The sequence below is a fragment of the Bombina bombina genome, chromosome 5, assembly GCF_027579735.1.
Source record: "Bombina bombina isolate aBomBom1 chromosome 5, aBomBom1.pri, whole genome shotgun sequence".
Lineage (NCBI taxonomy): Eukaryota > Metazoa > Chordata > Amphibia > Anura > Bombinatoridae > Bombina > Bombina bombina.
Window position 1 is genome coordinate 39,968,827 of NC_069503.1, and position 19,830 is coordinate 39,988,656.

The window sequence follows — 19,830 nt, forward strand, 5'->3', positions numbered from 1 at the left end:
GGAGGAGCTATATAGCAACTCTGCTGGGTGAATCCTCTTGCACTTCCTGTAGGGGAGCAGATAATATCCCAGAAGTAATGATGACCCGTGGACTGATCACACATAACAGAAGAAATTGCTGCTCTATCTGAATTATCAGCGTTTAACTTTCACTGTCAGATTTGGCTTCTGTATTTGATGATGTTTTCCTAATTTTTCTATGATATCCTGTTTTTAATTATACAAAAAACACAAAATACTGGTCTGGATTACAATCACTTTATTTGCATGAAAAAAACATTGTATATCATTATATAGTAAACAGCAGCATTACATGATATATGCACACATGGTATAAATATACCTAACACTTGTGCTCTTGATAGAAAGGGATTTATCAGACATATAATGTTCCCTTTATATATATACAGTATGTGTTATTATCAGTTCTTGTGGCTTCTAACTAACATGAAAACATCTAACAGACATAATATCAAGTTACAGAACATGACACACATATTACATACCCAGTATACATGTAGGTTATAGTAGCCATTTAAATTAAACTGATTATGATCACATGGCACACATATTACATACCCAGTATACATGTAGGTTATAGTAGCCATTTAAATTAAACTGATTATGATCACATGGCACACATATTACATACCCAGTATACATGTAGGTTATAGTAGCCGTTTAAATTAAACTTATTATGATCACGTATGTACCGGTTACTGATATTGTGTCTCATTAAATAAAATCAGTTTACCCTCAGTAATTCCTCTGGTATATAACATGTACAATGCTAAGCATCTATTGCTATAAGAAAAGGTTTATCCACATGATGTGCACATTAAATATATCCCCCAGATGTCAATCATTTGAGACTGATGTTCTTGTTTATTTAATTCTTTAACACTCTATTCATATAAAGACTCTTTATTCTGTAAATATAATTATTTCCTCCCCTATGTAAATCAAACGTACAACTCCTAAGACTGACATATTAATAAACAACACTGGGGGTGCTTTGGTGGTGAATGGTTGTGTAAACTGGTCAGTATGAGGACAGATCTGTATATTCCTGTGTGGTGTTTGGATTCTATCACATTGATATGAGAGAAACTGAGGTGCACATATATAGAGGAACAAAGGACAGCGGGATATCACTTCCAATCTGGGGCTTTTAAAACTGGGATTAAGAAAGTATTATTTACAATAACATATATTTTGATGCTTTTATTTAGAGAGTTTGTCCTCTTTAGGATAATTGTAAAGAGGTTTGTACACTGTGTATATAAAGTTTATTTGTGTGTAAATATTTGGCGTTTTTTGATACCCGATTTCAATAAAAACCCTTTTTCCACTTTCTAAACATGTGAAAGGTTTCTTCCCTTGTGAATCCTTTCATGTTTTCTCAGATTACTTATTTGTGTAAAACATTTTCCACAGTCTGTACATGTGAAAGGCTTTTCTCCTGTGTGATTCCTTTCATGAGTTTTCAGATGACCCATTTGTGTAAAACTTTTTCCACACTCTGTACATGTAAAAGGCTTTTCTCCTGTGTGAATTCTTTCATGAGTTTTCAGATGATTTTTTTTTATAAAACTTTTTCCACACTCTGTACACGTAAAAGGCTTTTCTCCTGTGTGACTCCTTTCATGAGTTTTCAGATATTTTTTTTTCTGTAAAACATTTTCCACACTCTGTACATGTGAAAGGCTTTTCTCCTGTGTGAATCCTTTCATGAGTTTTCAGATAATCCATTTGTGTAAAACATTTTCCACACTCTGTACATGTGAAAGGCTTTTCTCCTGTGTGAATCCTTTCATGAGTTTTCAGATAATCCATTTGTGTAAAACATTTTCCACAGTCTGTACATGTGAAAGGCTTTTCTCCTGTGTGATTCCTTTCATGAGTTTTCAGATGACCCATTTGTGTAAAACTTTTTCCACACTCTGTACATGTAAAAGGCTTTTCTCCTGTGTGAATTCTTTCATGAGTTTTCAGATGATTTTTTTTTATAAAACTTTTTCCACACTCTGTACACGTAAAAGGCTTTTCTCCTGTGTGACTCCTTTCATGAGTTTTCAGATATTTTTTTTTCTGTAAAACATTTTCCACACTCTGTACATGTGAAAGGCTTTTCTCCTGTGTGAATCCTTTCATGAGTTTTCAGATTACTCTTATGTGTAAAACATTTTCCACACTCTGTACATGTGAAAGGCTTTTCTCCTGTGTGAATCCTTTCATGAGTTTTCAGATAATCCATTTGTGTAAAATGTATTCCACACTCTGTACATGTGAAAGGCTTTTCTCCTGTGTGAATCCTTTCATGAGTTTTCAGATAATCCATTTGTGTAAAATTTATTCCACACTCTGTACATGTAAAAGGCTTTTCTCCTGTGTGAATTCTTTCATGACTTTTCAGATCACTTTTTTGTATAAAACTTGTTCCACACTCTGTACATGTGAAAGGCTTTTCTCCTCTGTGACTCCTTTCATGAGTTTTCAGGCTACTCTTATGTGTAAAACATTTTCCACACTCTGTACATGTGAATGGCTTTTCTCCTGTGTGAATCCTTTCATGAGTTTTCAAACTATATATTTGTGTAAAACATTTTCCACACTCTGTACATGTGAAAGGCTTTTCTCCTGTGTGAATCCTTTCATGAGCTTTCAGACTACTCTTATGTGTAAAACATTTTCCACACTCTGTACATGTGAAAGGCTTTTCCCCTGTGTGAATCCTTTCATGAGTTTTCAAACTATATATTTGTGTAAAACTTTTTCCACACTCTGTACATGTGAACGGGTTTTCTTCTGTGTGAATCTTTTTATGAATTTTCAGTTTACTCATTAGTGTAAAACATTTGCCGCACTCAGTACATGTGTGTTGTTTCTCACATTCTGTAGATTTGAAAGGTTTCTCCTTTGTATGAATCCTTTGGCTAGACTGTAGACTTTTCCCTTCTTTAATATATTTTGAAACCCCAGTAAATGTGTGTGGTTTATCATCTGGGATAATAATTTCATTAGATAAGGCATAAATGTTGTCCTCTTGTTTGATGACTAAATTACTCTCTGTACATAATGACTGCTGCCCAGTTCCTGCCAATTCACCATAGTCTTTTAATATCTTTTGTGATATTCGCAATGTTTGTGAATAGTCATTGGCATCTAAGATTTTTGGAGTTTGCTGTATCATTCTGATGCTTTCTGTAGTGAAGGAGGGATATACTATATTAAAGTGTTTGTCTCCATTAAAATAAATGGAATAAAGAAAAATAAGACGGTTTATTCATTATAATATAATCCATCTCAATAAAAAAAAAAAACATTTTTTATACTCAAAAATACCTTCTGTTTTGTATTATTAAATGTATTTACCTGTAAATCACAAATTAAAAATGGATGACATAGAATGTAAACATTACTACATCAAAGTAAACTAAATTACTGAGTTGTGGGTGTACTGTTACACACATGGGAACAAGATAGGCATACGTGCAGTTATGGTCTGTCTAAAAGGACAGAGGGGGAGTAGTATTTGTTACCCTCCTCCTCAGCTCAATGGATGTTGCTCCTTCTTTATAACGTCACTGACACAAATGTTCTTAAAGGGACAATAAACCCCACCATGTGACAGCTATCAGCCAATAACAGACTCATATTTTTATATAATATGTACTCCTGCATATGCTAAGTAGGAGTCAGAACCTCAGGTCATTTAAAACTCATATCTTTATCACAACAAAATACAGAACAATATTTTCTCATCATTACATAAAACACAACAGTGTGAGGCTGTTAATAAAGATTTATGTCAGGTTTTGTACATTACCATTTAGCAGAAGCTCTGTAAGTATGAAGTCTCTCTGGTTCCTCCTGTGATATCACTGAGTGTTACACAGATATTTATACTAATGTGGGAGTGTCACCTTTCTCTGTGTGACTCACATTTTTATATTCATTATAATATAATCCATCTCAATAAAAAAAAACATTTTTTATACTCAAAAATGCCTTCTGTTTTGTATTATTAAATGTATTTACCTGTAAATTACAAATTAAAAAAACAGAATTTATGCTTACCTGATAAATTACTTTCTCTTGCGGTGTATCCAGTCCACGGATTCATCCTTACTTGTGGGATATTCTCATTCCCTACAGGGAGTGGCAAAGAGAGCACACAGCAGAGCTGTCCATATAGCTCCCCCCCTAGCTCCACCCCCCAGTCATTCGACCAAAGGTTAGGAGAAAAGGAGAAACCATAGGGTGCAGTGGTGACTGTAGTTTAAATAAAACATTTTTAACCTGACTTAATTGCCAGGGCGGGCCGTGGACTGGATACACCACAAGAGAAAGTAATTTATCAGGTAAGCATAAATTCTGTTTTCTCTGGCAAGGTGTATCCAGTCCACGGATTCATCCTTACTTGTGGGATACCAATACCAAAGCTTTAGGACACGGATGAAGGGAGGGAACAAGACAGGTAACCTAAACGGAAGGCACCACTGCTTGCAAAACCTTTCTCCCAAAAATAGCCTCCGAAGAAGCAAAAGTATCGAATTTTTAAAATTTGGCAAAAGTATGCAGTGAAGACCAAGTCGCTGCCTTACAAATCTGTTCAACAGAAGCCTCATTCTTGAAAGCCCATGTGGAAGCCACAGCTCTGGTGGAATGAGCTGTAATTCGTTCAGGAGGCTGCTGCCCAGCAGTCTCATAAGCCAATCGGATGATGCTTTTCAGCCAGAAGGAAAGAGAGGTAGCAGTCGCTTTCTGACCTCTCCTCTTACCAGAATAGACAACAAACAAGGATGATGTTTGTCTGAAATCTTTAGTTGCTTGTAAATAGAATTTTAAGGCACGAACCACATCAAGATTGTGAAGCCGTTCCTTCTTTGAAGATGGATTAGGACACAGGGAAGGAACAATGATTTCCTGGTTAATATTCCTATTAGAAACAACTTTAGGAAGAAAACCAGGTTTGGTACGCAAAACTACCTTATCTGCATGGAACACCAGATAGGGTGAATTACACTGCAAAGCAGGAACTAGCTGACAAACCTTTCTCCAATCCTTCTTGGAGAAAAGACAATATCCTTGGAATCCTAATCTTACTCCACGAGTAACCCTTGGATTCACACCAACACAGATATTTCCGCCATATCTTATGATAAATTTTCCTGGTGACAGGCTTTCTGGCCTGGATCAGAGTATCTATAACTGATTCAGAGAAACCACGCTTAGATAGAATTAAGCGATCAATCTCCAAGCAGTCAGCCGCAGAGAAACTAGATTTGGATGCTTGAATGGACCCTGTATTAGAAGATCCTGCCTCGTTGGCAGTGTCCATGGTGGGACAGATGACATGTCCACTAGGTCTGCATACCAAGTCCTGCGTGGCCACGCAGGCGCTATCAGAATTACCGAAGCCTTCTCCTGTTTGATTCTGGCTACCAGACGAGGGAGAAGGGGAAACGGTGGAAAGACATAAGCCAGATTGAAGGACCAAGGCGCTACTAGAGCATCTATCAATGGCGCCTTGGGATCTCTGGACCTGGATCCGTAGAGAGGAAGTTTGGTGTTCTGACGGGACGCCATCAGATCCAATTCTGGAATGCCCCATAGCTGGGTCAGCTGAGCAAAAACCTCCGGGTGGAGTTCCCACTCCCCCGGGTGAAAAGTCTGACGACTCAGAAAATCCGCCTCCCAGTTGTCTACTCCTGGGATGTGAATTGCAGATAGATGGCAGGAGTGATCCTCCGCCCACCTGATTATTTTGGTTACTTCTTTCATCGCTAGGGAACTCTTTGTTCCCCCCTGATGATTGATGTACGCTACAGTCATGATGTTGTCCGACTGAAATCTGATGAATTTGGCCGCCGCTAGTTGAGGCCATGCCTGAAGCGTGTTGAATATCGCTCTCAGTTCCAAAATGTTTATCGGGAGAAGAGACTCTTCCCGAGACCATAGGCCCTGAGCTTTCAGGGAGTCCCAGACCGCACCCCAGCCTAACAGACTGGCGTCGGTCGTTACAATGATCCACTCCGGTCTGCGGAAGCACATTCCCTGAGACAGGTGATCCTGAGACAACCACCAGAGAAGAGAATCTCTGGTCTTCTGGTCCAGTTGTATTTGAGGAGAAAAATCTGCATAATCTCCATTCCATTGTTTGAGCATGCACAGTTGCAGTGGTCTGAGATGTATTCGAGCAAAAGGGACTACATCCATTGCCGCTACCATCAATCCGATTACCTCCATGCACTGAGCTACAGATGGCCGAGGAATGGAATGAAGAACTCGGCAAGTAGTTAAAAGCTTTAACTTTCTGACCTCCATCAGAAATATTTTCATTTCTACCGAGTCTATTAATGTTCCCAGAAAGGGAACCCTTGTGAGCGGGGACAGAGAACTTTTTTCGATGTTCACCTTCCACCCGTGAGACCTTAGAAAGGTCAGAACAATCTCCGTATGAGCCTTGGCTCTGGGAAAAAGACGATGCCTGTATTAAGATGTTGTCCAGATAAGGTGCTACTGCAATGCCCCGCGGTCTTAGACCCGCCAGAAGGGACCCTAGCACTTTTGTGAAAATTCTGGGAGCAGTGGCCAACCCGAAGGGAAGGGCAACGAACTGGTAATGCTTGTCCAGAAAGGCGAACCTTAGGAACTGATGATGATCTTTGTGGATAGGAATATGTAGTTACGCATCCTTTAGATCCATGGTAGTCATATATTGACCTTCCTGGATCATAGGTAAGATTGTTTGAATGGTCTCCATCTTGAATGATGGAACTCTGAGGAATTTGTTTAGAATTTTTAGATCCAGGATTGGCCTGAAAGTTCCTTCCTTTTTGGGAACCACAATCAGGTTTGAGTAAAAACCCAGTCCTTGTTCTGTAATTGGGACTGGATATATCACTCCCATCTTGAGTAGATCTTCTACACAGCGTAAGAACACCTCTTTCTTTGTCTGGTCTGAAGACAGACGAGAAATGTGGAACCTTCCCCTTGGAGGGGAGTCCTTGAATTCTAGAAGATATCCCTGAGTAACGATCTCTAATGCCCAGGGATTGGGAACATCTCTCGCCCAGGCCTGAGCGAAGAGAGAGAGTCTGCCCCCTACCAGATCCGGTCCCGGATCGGGGGCTACCACTTCATGCTGTCTTAGTAGCAGCTGCAGGCTTCTTGGCCTGTTTACCCTTGTTCCAGCCCTGCAAAGGCTTCCAGGTTGCCTTGGGCTGTGAAGAGTTACCCTCTTGCTTTGCGGTTGCAGAGGTTGAAGCATTTTAATTTGGACGACACGTCGGCCGACCATGACTTGAGCCAAAGCGCTCTGCACGCCATAATGGCGAAACCAGAATTTTTGTCCGCTAACTTAGCTAATTGCAAAGCGGCATCTGTGATAAAAGAATTAGCCAGTTTTAGAGCATTAATTCTATCCATGACTTCGTCATATGAAGTCTCCCTCTGGAGCGACTCCTCCAGAGCCTCAAACCAAAAAGCCGCTGCAGTAGTTACAGGAATAATACAGGCAATCGGTTGGAGAAGGAAATCTTGTTGAACAAATATTTTCTTTAGTAAACCTTCTAACTTTTTATCCATAGGATCTTTAAAAGCACAACTGTCTTCAATTGGGATGGTTGTGCGCTTGGCTAGTGTCGAAACTGCCTCCTCTACCTTAGGGACCATCTGCCACACGTCCCGCCTGGGATCAGTTACGGGGAACATTTTCTTAAAGATAGGGGGGGGACAAAAGGTACACCTGGTCTCTCCCATTCCCTAGCAACAAACTAGGACCACCATAGGGTCAAAATCATCCAGAGTTGATAAAACCTCCCTAAGCAGTACGCGGAGGTGTTCCAATTTAAATTTAAACGCTAGTGAATCTGATTCTGCCCACTGAGAAACCTTTCCTGAGTCAGAAATTTCTCCCTCCGACATCACCTCCCTCGCCCCTACTTCAGAGTGTTGTGAGGGTACATCAGATAAACCTCCCAAAGCTTCTGACTGCTCCTCATCTGTTCTTAAAACAGAGCTATCGTGCTTTTTAGGGAAAACTGGCAGTTTGGATAGAAAGGCCGCAAGGGAATTATCCATGACTGTCGCTAGTTGTTGCAATGTAATAGGTGCCAATGCACTAGAGGTACTAGGTATCGCTTGAGCAGGCGTAACTGGTGATGACACATGGGGAGAGGAAGGCGGACTATCCTCATTACCTTCAGTCAAAGAATCATCTAGGGCTATATTTTTAATTGACACAATATGATCTTTAAAGTGTATAGACACATTAGTGCACTTGGGACAAATTTTGAGTGGGGGTTCCACCATGGCTTCTGAACACATAGAACAAGGCCTTTCCTTAGTGTCAGACATGTTTAACAGATTAGTATTATACACAAGCAGGCTTGGAAAACACTTTAATCAATAAAAAACACAAATTGAAATAAACGGTACTGTGCCTTTAAGAAATAAAAAGCGCACACAATTTTACAAAACGGTGAAAAATGAACTAAATCTCTTGAAATTTTCACAGTATGTCCCTAATGCTTCGATATGATTGCACAACAAGTTTTAGCCTGATTAACCCTTTAATGCCCAAACCGGAGCAGTCTAAAGTCTACAACCGGTTATTAAACTACAGCACCTTGCCACAGCAGCCTGCTGTAGCCCTACCTGCCCTTAGGGATTAGTTTTGGGGAAAGCAAGCCTCTTGAAGTTCTCAAACAGTCTCTGGGCCCTCCATGTGAAGCAGCATGAACAATCTGTCAGAATTAACTGCGCAACTGAGGCGCGAAATTAGGCCCCTCCCACTCCACACAGTTGTGAGGCCTTCAGAATCCCAAAATAGGTGACTAAAATAATGCCATGTGGAAGAAAACCCCGTAATAAACACACCAAAAGTGTTTAAAAGTGTCTAAAATGAGTATTTAGTTAAATAAAATAATTGATTGCCCTGCAACAGTGTCAACCAGCCCATTGAGCCCTCTTAAATAAGCCTTTAGTTCTATACTGAGTCTCAGAAACATGGCTTACCCTTCCCACATGGGGATTCTTGTCAGTCTTCTAGCATTACCTTGTCTTGACTAGAAAAAAGATGACTGAAACATACCTCAATGCAGTTAAGCCTGCAAACTGTTCCCCCCAACTGAAGTTTTCTGGTACTCCTCAGTCCTGTGTGGGAACAGCAATGGATTTTAGTTACAACATGCTAAAATCATTTTCCTCTCAGCAGAATTCTTCATCACATTTCTGCCAGAGAGTAAATAGTACAAACCGGTACCATTTAAAAATAACAAACTTTTGATTGAAGATATAAAACTACAAATCTAACACCACATTCACTTTACCCTCCCGTAGAGAGGCCCTGCTGCCAGAGCCGGCAAAGAGAATGACTGGGGGGTGGAGCTAGGGGGGAGCTATATGGACAGCTCTGCTGTGTGCTCTCTTTGCCACTTACTGTAGGGAATGAGAATATCCCACAAGTAAGGATGAATCCGTGGACTGGATACACCTTGCAAGAGAAAAGGATGACATAGAATGTAAACATTACTACATCAAAGTAAACTAAATTACTGAGTTGTGGGTGTTACACACATGGAAACAAGATAGGCATAAGTGCAGTTATGGGTGTTCCATGAGCGAGTTGCAGGTTATGCAGGTGTTTTGAGTAATGAGACAAAGGAATCAGTCCAGCGCCAAAAAAGGCCAAGGGACAAATATACAAAACTGCCAATACTTGAAATGTGGATTTATTACAATCAAATACAGCGATATACAGTAAAACAGGAGTAAAAACAAAACAATGGCAATGGATGCCGAGCATATATTTAAAAAATGCAATAAAAGAAAATCAGTTTAAAACAATAAAATTGCTAGCAAAACAAAAATTGATATCAGCCTGACAAACTGGTTATCAACATAGAAGTCTTGGGTACATATTGGGTAAACCAAGCTATCTAAGCATACAGAGCGTAGGAGGCTGTGGGTTGTGGTTGTCTGTTATGGATCCATAGTGTGGTGTGCACCGTGGTAAAAATAAGGGAGATTCGTGTTGCGTGATGTGTAGCGTGATGTGAATGATCCAATGAAAGATCAGACCTGGGTGTGGATGCTTACAAATTACAACAACAATAAAAACAAAAATACAAAAATACAATGTGGCAAGTTACAACACAATAGAAATTTGTATAATGATGAAAAAACCTATAATTATGAAAAAAACATCATGAAAAAACCACAAAAAATGATGCTGAGTGGAGACTAAGACTCCAATACAAAAAGGTAGTGATCGATCCTGAAGACAAGTGAAAAGTCAATCAAAAAAAGGCAAATAAACAGTCAATTAGAAGATCAGAAAAAATTCAGAAAAATTTTCTTCAACAAAGGATGGTGGAGAACAAAGTTGATGTAAATAACAGTACAAAATTTTTTTTCCAAAAATCCAAAAAATTCCAAAAGTTCAAAACAATGAATAAAAAAGGTAAAAAGGGGGGGTGGCAGAAAATTTGGCCAATCCAAATAAAGGCACAGTGGTGTGCTAAAAGACAAAGTCAAACCACGACAAAGCAGAGTGAGGAAATAGGAATGTGGAAAATTTGAAAAATTGTAAAAATGTAAAAATATATAAAGGTGTGACAGGATAAATTCCAAGGATCCCAAAAAACTTTAGGCAATCAGCGGCTCTTAATGTCGTCCCTAGTAGATACCTGTAACCCAAAATAGCAACATAGCGTGATACAGTTTAAATTATAGTAGTAATCAAATGGAAAGATGCTTACCAAAGGGTCTACGCGTTTCGGTCCTCAATAGACCTTTTTCAAGACTGATCCAGTGGTAAGCAAAGCATCTTTAAATAGGGGTTTGCTGGATTACCCGGATGTGGCTTGCAAAACATTCCACTTCCGGTTCCGCTTAGTATTTTGAAATTAAAGTCCCTTATTTCTGAAATGTAGGGATGATCTATGAGCATAATTAGTGTTATATATGGTTTACTTCCATGGCCGTACTATCGGCAATGATAACTGCATATTTTTAAAAACTATCTGAGGTGGAAATCGAAAAGCCGTGACTTCACTTCCGGTTTAGGTACCGGATCGGCCCACCTCTGTGTTCAGTACATCAAGATAGATTAGAGTCTTGCAGTAGCAAACCAATTAGCAATGGTCAACTTCAAAACTCCTGACATTTGGGTATTGCCCAAAATTGGCTAATAAAATCTAATACAATATTGTGTGCATCTATTTGTGTATATATGTATTTTGTACCATTTCTGGAAATCAAAGTTGCTGGGAGTAAAATATTGTGGAGAGCATAATCAGTGTATAAATATTTCTATTAGTGAACTCGGCTAGTTTTGATATGTCTTCATAAGTATGTACGGTATATGTCATTATCGTTACACCATAGCCCATTTGTTATAGGCGGGGTGTATATAGCAATCTCTAACATAGTCAAAAAGGTCTAGGTAGCTGTTATTGATAAGTTTGATAAATGTGAATTTTTCTATAGGTATATTTTAGCCCTTATTGGTTCTTTTTGGGCTGTACTAACCGTCAAGAGGCGGTTATTTAGAGAAATGAGGGCAAATTGAACATTTTAGGTCAGAGTTAAGGGCAGACTGAACATTTTAGGTCCAAGTCTTCTCTATTGTTTTGAGGTTATCCTATACTTTAGTATGAGGTGATAGATTGATTTTTAGAGGTGGAGCAAGATATCGGATGTAATTTACATATAAAGAGACCGGGTGAATGTATAAAAACAGGGATTGATGAACTTATCGGGTTTGTATCAAACCCATAAATGGTTTATGTGTAAATAGCAATTTTATTATGTGGTCCTATCGTATCTAGAAAAAGTAGAAGATGATTGTTTAGATGTCCAGACTATCTTTAAAAATCTAGAGAAACTATTAGTGTCAGAGGTGAAGTATAAGGCAGATATATCATTCTTACGAAAATGCATTGAACTTAAAATCATACCTAAAGGCCTAATGGTCACTAAAGACTGCGCCTTTCCTATACATAAACCCAAATATTCCTCTAGATGGACAGAGGCTTTAGCCACTGCCTCAGTCACCCTAATGAGTATCATCATAGATTACAGGGATGAATTATTACATGATACTGACATGGAAATCAAGGAGGATGAGCAGATATTGATGAACTTAGAGAGCTCTGGTATTGACATTTCAGAAAAGAAACTAAACCTAGTCAAAAAAGTAACTAAAATAAGAGAGGATGTAATTACAAAAAAGACCAAAAAATTAAAGAGAGAATTAGACGAAAAAAGAGCTAGTGATAATGAATCAATTGAAACCACAGACCTCACACAGAATAGTGACCATATGGTAGGGAGCACATCAGCAAAACCTGATGATAATAGGGCATATGACAGACAACCAGAAGTTACAAATCAGAATATTCAGCAACCAGGGCAGAATAGGTTTCGCCCACAAAAAACACATATGAGTAGATTTCAGAAAGATAGGCTGTATTCAGAATACAGCCCCAACAGACCAGAATGGAAAAGAATAGACCATAGAGATAAATCTAATTATAGAAGGGAGGAACAGATGTACTGGGGATCACAACATTACAGATCCGAACCATATTATAAGCACTATGAAAGCCCCCGAAGGCCTTGGGAAAGGGCTCCATATCAGAAAGCCTCCAGACACAATTACAGAGATAGAGAACACTACGGTCATGCAAACTATCCATCATGGAACTTTAGAAGAGCCCCAAGACGCCACTATAGAGATGATAGGGGAAATTATCCCCAAAATTATTATGAGGACCAAAAACACGGAGGAGAACAAAACAACAATTACACCACTAGTTTGAGGCATGAGAGTTGGGAATATTCTGACATGCCAAGAAGAGATGGAGCACACGGAGAATATGAAAAAAGTTCTTATAAATCACACGATATGACGAACTACAGAAAAACTGATATGTCTGGCAGGCAGAACGAACATCCCAACAGAAGTTTGCCAAATCCTGATGGAAACTCAGGGACAACCCTAAACCAAATCGCCTCATCCTCACATTTTTTAAAAATGAACCAACCAGCAGTAAAGGACAAGAGAACAAATTAGGGGAAGAGACCCTTGAACCACCAACGAGACAAAAAAAGAAGATAAGAGGGAAATGTGGGGGCGCTAAAACAAAGAGAAATAAGACCCCAAAAACAAGCGATGGGGAAATTGATAATAAGGATCGCATACAAACGCCTACATCATCTCGTGGATCCGAAAAGAGGACCACTGGAGATGGAATCTTCAATCTTAGCTCATATGAAATAAAGAAAGAAGAGAAGGAAGTTCTGAAATATGGCCTCTCTTTTGCTCCGGCTAGAAGTATGGATAAATTCCAAACATTTATGAATACCAAAGATTTTATAAGGAAATTAACCTTAAAAAGGTACTTCCTAAAAACTGCTCTTGATACAACGATACCCAGGAGCTACACTTCAGCGGATGCTGAAGATCCATACATTCACACGGGACTTAAACCAAAGTCCAGCTTCTATCCTACCCACGCTAAAGGAAATGCTATTGATGCATTTGAAATTATGGTTACCAAAGACATCAGAGATGTCAAACAAAAGAGTTTGAAAAGGATCAAACACAACCTATCCAGACAACATATAGAGACCATCAGGAAACTCGAAGCAAACAACCAACTAACGATTAAGCCAGCCGACAAAGGTGGAGGCATCGTCATTCTCGACAGGGAGAAATACAATGCGGAGAACCAACGTCTCCTTGACGACCAAAAAACATATCTACATCTTAGGAATAACCCTGTGAAACAATATCAAGAGGAACTCAAGGAACTTCTCGAAACAGCCAAAACTTCTGGCATTTTGAACGAAAAAGAGCATAGATATCTAGATATAAAACACCCAGTGACACCTATAATATACCATCTACCCAAGATACACAAAACTCTGACAAACCCTCCCGGACGTCCAATAATTTCTGGAATCGGGTCACTTACAAGCAACTTGTCAGAATACGTTGATCAACATCTTCAGAAATACGTAAAGGCTCTCCCATCATATTTAAAAGATTCCACACAGGTTCTAAATATCCTGGAAGAGATCCCGTGGGAAGAAGGCTACATCATGGCCACCTGCGATGTAGCCGCCTTATACACCAGCATACCCCACAAAGAGGGACTTGAAGCAATAAAATGGTTCTTGGATAAGGATCCCCTGATGTTGGAAGAACAGGCGAAATTTATTATGAACAGCATCCAACATATTCTACAGCACAACTACTTTTGCAATGAAGGAAGATACTACCAACAAATCTGCGGTACAGCAATGGGGACCAGGTTCGCGCCCAGCTATGCCAACTTATATATGGGTAAATGGGAGAGTATATTCTGGGACTCCTGCCCAGCGAGCGCGGACCTGGTCCTCTACCGCAGATATATCGACGATATTCTCATCATCTGGAAAGGTCCAATACAAGACCTTATATACACAATTGAGATTATGAACAAAAATGTTCTAAATCTAAAGTTTACCCACACTTGGAGCCAAAAAGAAATAGTTTTCTTGGACTTAAAAATAGAAGTCCTTAATAACAAATGGGAAACGTCAACACATTTTAAAACAGTTGATAGTAACAACTATGTGCATTACAATAGTTGCCACCATGAAAAATGGATAAACAACATCCCCAAAAGTCAATTTCTAAGAGTCCGAAAAAATTGCTCGAATATCCAGATATGGGAGAAACAAGTGACCCGTCTAAAAGAAAAGTTTGTAGAACGAGGCTACAAGGAAGAAGATCTGAACCTCAAGATAGAGGAAGTAAGAAAGGTGGAAAGGAAAGACCTAACAAAATACAAAGAAAAGAAAAGATATGGGACAGAAGGAAGACTTAATGTACCAATGATCACAGAGTACAGCAGTAACCGATATATTATGGAAAATTTCTTCAAAAAACACTGGCATCTGCTAAAAGACGATGAGATCATTGGGAACCTACTCCCTGATCGACCAAATTTTGTATATAAAAAAACAAGCAACCTCAAAAACGTATTAGCTCCAAGCCTCCTCCGAAAGAAAAAAACAAAAACACATGACCTACAGGGAAAACCATTGAAAGGCTATTTCCCATGCCACTCTTGCAAAGCTTGCAAGAGAGGGATCAAGACCAAACAATTCCATTCATTCCAAACTGGAGAAGAATTTACAATTAAAGATCTTATCAGATGCAAAGACACAGGGGTCATCTATCTCATCGAATGCTCCTGTGGCCTCCAGTATGTTGGTCAGACTTCAAGAAGTCTCAGAGATAGGCTGAGAGAGCACACACTGCTGATCGAAAAACAAAATAAGGACACCATACTCTACAAACATTTTGCAGATAAACATAATGGCAAAATACAGGAGATGAGGTCCATGGGGATACAAAAAATAATTAAAAACTGGAGGGGAGGGGACTTCGAAAAAATCCTTCTCAGGGCAGAATCGAAATGGATTTTCCTTTTGGACTGCCTACACCCAAAAGGTCTAAACAATAGAGAGGACTTAGCCCACCTCTTCAACTAGTAATGAGAATCTACTCCTATGCCCATTCATGACTTAAATTATCTGTTAGGCCCGTTCTCTTCCCACACATATGAAAATTTCCAACTATAACTCAGCCGACTCTTAAGATAGGTAGTCAGGAATAAAGATAAATAGAAATCTCTTCTCTCTTAAAGGAACCCATACATAAGGATCAATGGTATATTACCTTAGGACCACATAATAAAATTGCTATTTACACATAAACCATTTATGGGTTTGATACAAACCCGATAAGTTCATCAATCCCTGTTTTTATACATTCACCCGGTCTCTTTATATGTAAATTACATCCGATATCTTGCTCCACCTCTAAAAATCAATCTATCACCTCATACTAAAGTATAGGATAACCTCAAAACAATAGAGAAGACTTGGACCTAAAATGTTCAGTCTGCCCTTAACTCTGACCTAAAATGTTCAATTTGCCCTCATTTCTCTAAATAACCGCCTCTTGACGGTTAGTACAGCCCAAAAAGAACCAATAAGGGCTAAAATATACCTATAGAAAAATTCACATTTATCAAACTTATCAATAACAGCTACCTAGACCTTTTTGACTATGTTAGAGATTGCTATATACACCCCGCCTATAACAAATGGGCTATGGTGTAACGATAATGACATATACCGTACATACTTATGAAGACATATCAAAACTAGCCGAGTTCACTAATAGAAATATTTATACACTGATTATGCTCTCCACAATATTTTACTCCCAGCAACTTTGATTTCCAGAAATGGTACAAAATACATATATACACAAATAGATGCACACAATATTGTATTAGATTTTATTAGCCAATTTTGGGCAATACCCAAATGTCAGGAGTTTTGAAGTTGACCATTGCTAATTGGTTTGCTACTGCAAGACTCTAATCTATCTTGATGTACTGAACACAGAGGTGGGCCGATCCGGTACCTAAACCGGAAGTGAAGTCACGGCTTTTCGATTTCCACCTCAGATAGTTTTTAAAAATATGCAGTTATCATTGCCGATAGTACGGCCATGGAAGTAAACCATATATAACACTAATTATGCTCATAGATCATCCCTACATTTCAGAAATAAGGGACTTTAATTTCAAAATACTAAGCGGAACCGGAAGTGGAATGTTTTGCAAGCCACATCCGGGTAATCCAGCAAACCCCTATTTAAAGATGCTTTGCTTACCACTGGATCAGTCTTGAAAAAGGTCTATTGAGGACCGAAACGCGTAGACCCTTTGGTAAGCATCTTTCCATTTGATTACTACTATAATTTAAACTGTATCACGCTATGTTGCTATTTTGGGTTACAGGTATCTACTAGGGACGACATTAAGAGCCGCTGATTGCCTAAAGTTTTTTGGGATCCTTGGAATTTATCCTGTCACACCTTTATATATTTTTACATTTTTACAATTTTTCAAATTTTCCACATTCCTATTTCCTCACTCTGCTTTGTCGTGGTTTGACTTTGTCTTTTAGCACACCACTGTGCCTTTATTTGGATTGGCCAAATTTTCTGCCACCCCCCCTTTTTACCTTTTTTATTCATTGTTTTGAACTTTTGGAATTTTTTGGATTTTTGGAAAAAAATTTTTGTACTGTTATTTACATCAACTTTGTTCTCCACCATCCTTTGTTGAAGAAAATTTTTCTGAATTTTTTCTGATCTTCTAATTGACTGTTTATTTGCCTTTTTTTGATTGACTTTTCACTTGTCTTCAGGATCGATCACTACCTTTTTGTATTGGAGTCTTAGTCTCCACTCAGCATCATTTTTTGTGGTTTTTTCATGATGTTTTTTTCATAATTATAGGTTTTTTCATCATTATACAAATTTCTATTGTGTTGTAACTTGCCACATTGTATTTTTGTATTTTTGTTTTTATTGTTGTTGTAATTTGTAAGCATCCACACCCAGGTCTGATCTTTCATTGGATCATTCACATCACGCTACACATCACGCAACACGAATCTCCCTTATTTTTACCACGGTGCACACCACACTATGGATCCATAACAGACAACCACAACCCACAGCCTCCTACGCTCTGTATGCTTAGATAGCTTGGTTTACCCAATATGTACCCAAGACTTCTATGTTGATAACCAGTTTGTCAGGCTGATATCAATTTTTGTTTTGCTAGCAATTTTATTGTTTTAAACTGATTTTCTTTTATTGCATTTTTTAAATATATGCTCGGCATCCATTGCCATTGTTTTGTTTTTACTCCTGTTTTACTGTATATCGCTGTATTTGATTGTAATAAATCCACATTTCAAGTATTGGCAGTTTTGTATATTTGTCCCTTGGCCTTTTTTGGCGCTGGACTGATTCCTTTGTCTCAGTAAACCCTTTTTTCTGGGGTAGGTTAGACCCCATTTTTTGGTCACAGCTTAGGGCACTCTTAGCGCTAGAATACCACTACTACTATATGTTTTGAGTAATGAACAATGTCAGGGGGTGAGGTTATGCAGTTGTTGGACATGGTCTGTCTAAAAGGACAGAGGGGGGAGTAGTATTTGTTACCCTCCTCCTCAGCTCAATGGATGTTGCTCCTTCTTTATAATTGTCACTGACACAAATGTTCTTAAAGGGACAATAAACCCCAGAAAATTATTTCATGATTGAAGTAGAGAATACAATTCTAAACAACATTCCAATTTACTTCTATTATCTAATTTGCTTCAGTCTTTAGATATCCTTTGTTGAAGAAATTGCAATGCACATGGGTGAGCCAATCACATGAGGCATCTATGTGCAGCAACCAATCAGCAGCTACTGAGCCTATCTAGATATGCTTTTCAGAAAAGTATAAAATTGCATGCTCCTTCTAAATCATGAAAGAAAAAAAAATGTGTTTCGTGTCCCTTTAAAGATGCAGATATAAATATAATAGCTTATATTTGTTTAATGAGTGATTTATTCTTTTTCCCAGTAATTAAAGTCAGCATAATATCTATTTTACTCACCTAACACATCTGAGTTCATGCTGATAACAGGCACTAATGTCTGTGCTCAGGAAGAAGGTTCCCTTATTCACTCCAGTTACATCAATACCCGATATCTCTCAGTGCTCTGGCCGTGTCTGTAAAAAGTATATTAAATGGTTTAGACAGATAATAATAAATAATGGTTCTGATTAGCTGTACGTATGTTATAATTAAAGGCACACATAACAATTCATATGATACAGATCAGCTGATTAGGTTATTACATATGTGCTATTGATTCAGCACAAGCATTTAGTACAGTTAGCTCTGTGGGTGTTATAATTACATTGCATGTGATACAGATCAGCTGTTTAGGTTATTACATATGTGCTATTGATTCAGCACAAGCATTTAGTACAGTTAGCTCTGTGGGTGTTATAATTACATTGCATGTGATACAGATCAGCTGTTTAGGTTATTACGTATGTGCTATTGATTCAGCACAAGCATTTAGTACAGTTAGCTCTGTGAGTGTTATAATTACATTGCATGTGATACAGATCAGCTGATTAGGTTATTACATATGTGCTATTGATTCAGCACAAGCATTTAGTACAGTTAGCTCTGTGGGTGTTATAATTACATTGCATGTGATACAGATCAGCTGATTAGGTTATTACATATGTGCTATTGATTCAGCACAAGCATTTAGTACAGTTAGCTCTGTGGGTGTTATAATTACATTGCATGTGATACAGATCAGCTGTTTAGGTTATTACATATGTGCTATTGATTCAGCACAAGCCTTTAGTACAGTTAGCTCTGTGAGTGTTATAATTACATTACATGTGATACAGATCAGCTGATTAGGTTATTACATATGTGCTATTGATTCAGCACAAGCATTTAGTACAGTTAGCTCTGTGGGTGTTATAATTACATTGCATGTGATACAGATCAGCTGTTTAGGTTATTACATATGTGCTATTGATTCAGCACAAGCATTTAGTACAGTTAGCTCTGTGGGTGTTATAATTACATTGCATGTGATACAGATCAGCTGTTTAGGTTATTACATATGTGCTATTGATTCAGCACAAGCATTTAGTACAGTTAGCTCTGTGGGTGTTATAATTACATTGCATGTGATACAGATCAGCTGTTTAGGTTATTACGTATATGCTATTGATTCAGCACAAGCATTTAGTACAGTTAGCTCTGTGGGTGTTATAATTACATTGCATGTGATACAGATCAGCTGTTTAGGTTATTACATATGTGCTATTGATTCAGCACAAGCATTTAGTACAGTTAGCTCTGTGAGTGTTA

At 38.4% G+C, this 19,830-nt stretch overlaps 1 pseudogene; it reads right to left on the minus strand.

Annotated features, from left to right (window-relative positions):
- Positions 1-242: 242 nt before the first annotated feature.
- Positions 243-18,657, minus strand: LOC128659784 (gastrula zinc finger protein XlCGF26.1-like; annotated as a pseudogene).
- Between the last annotated feature and the right edge of the window lie 1,173 nt (positions 18,658-19,830).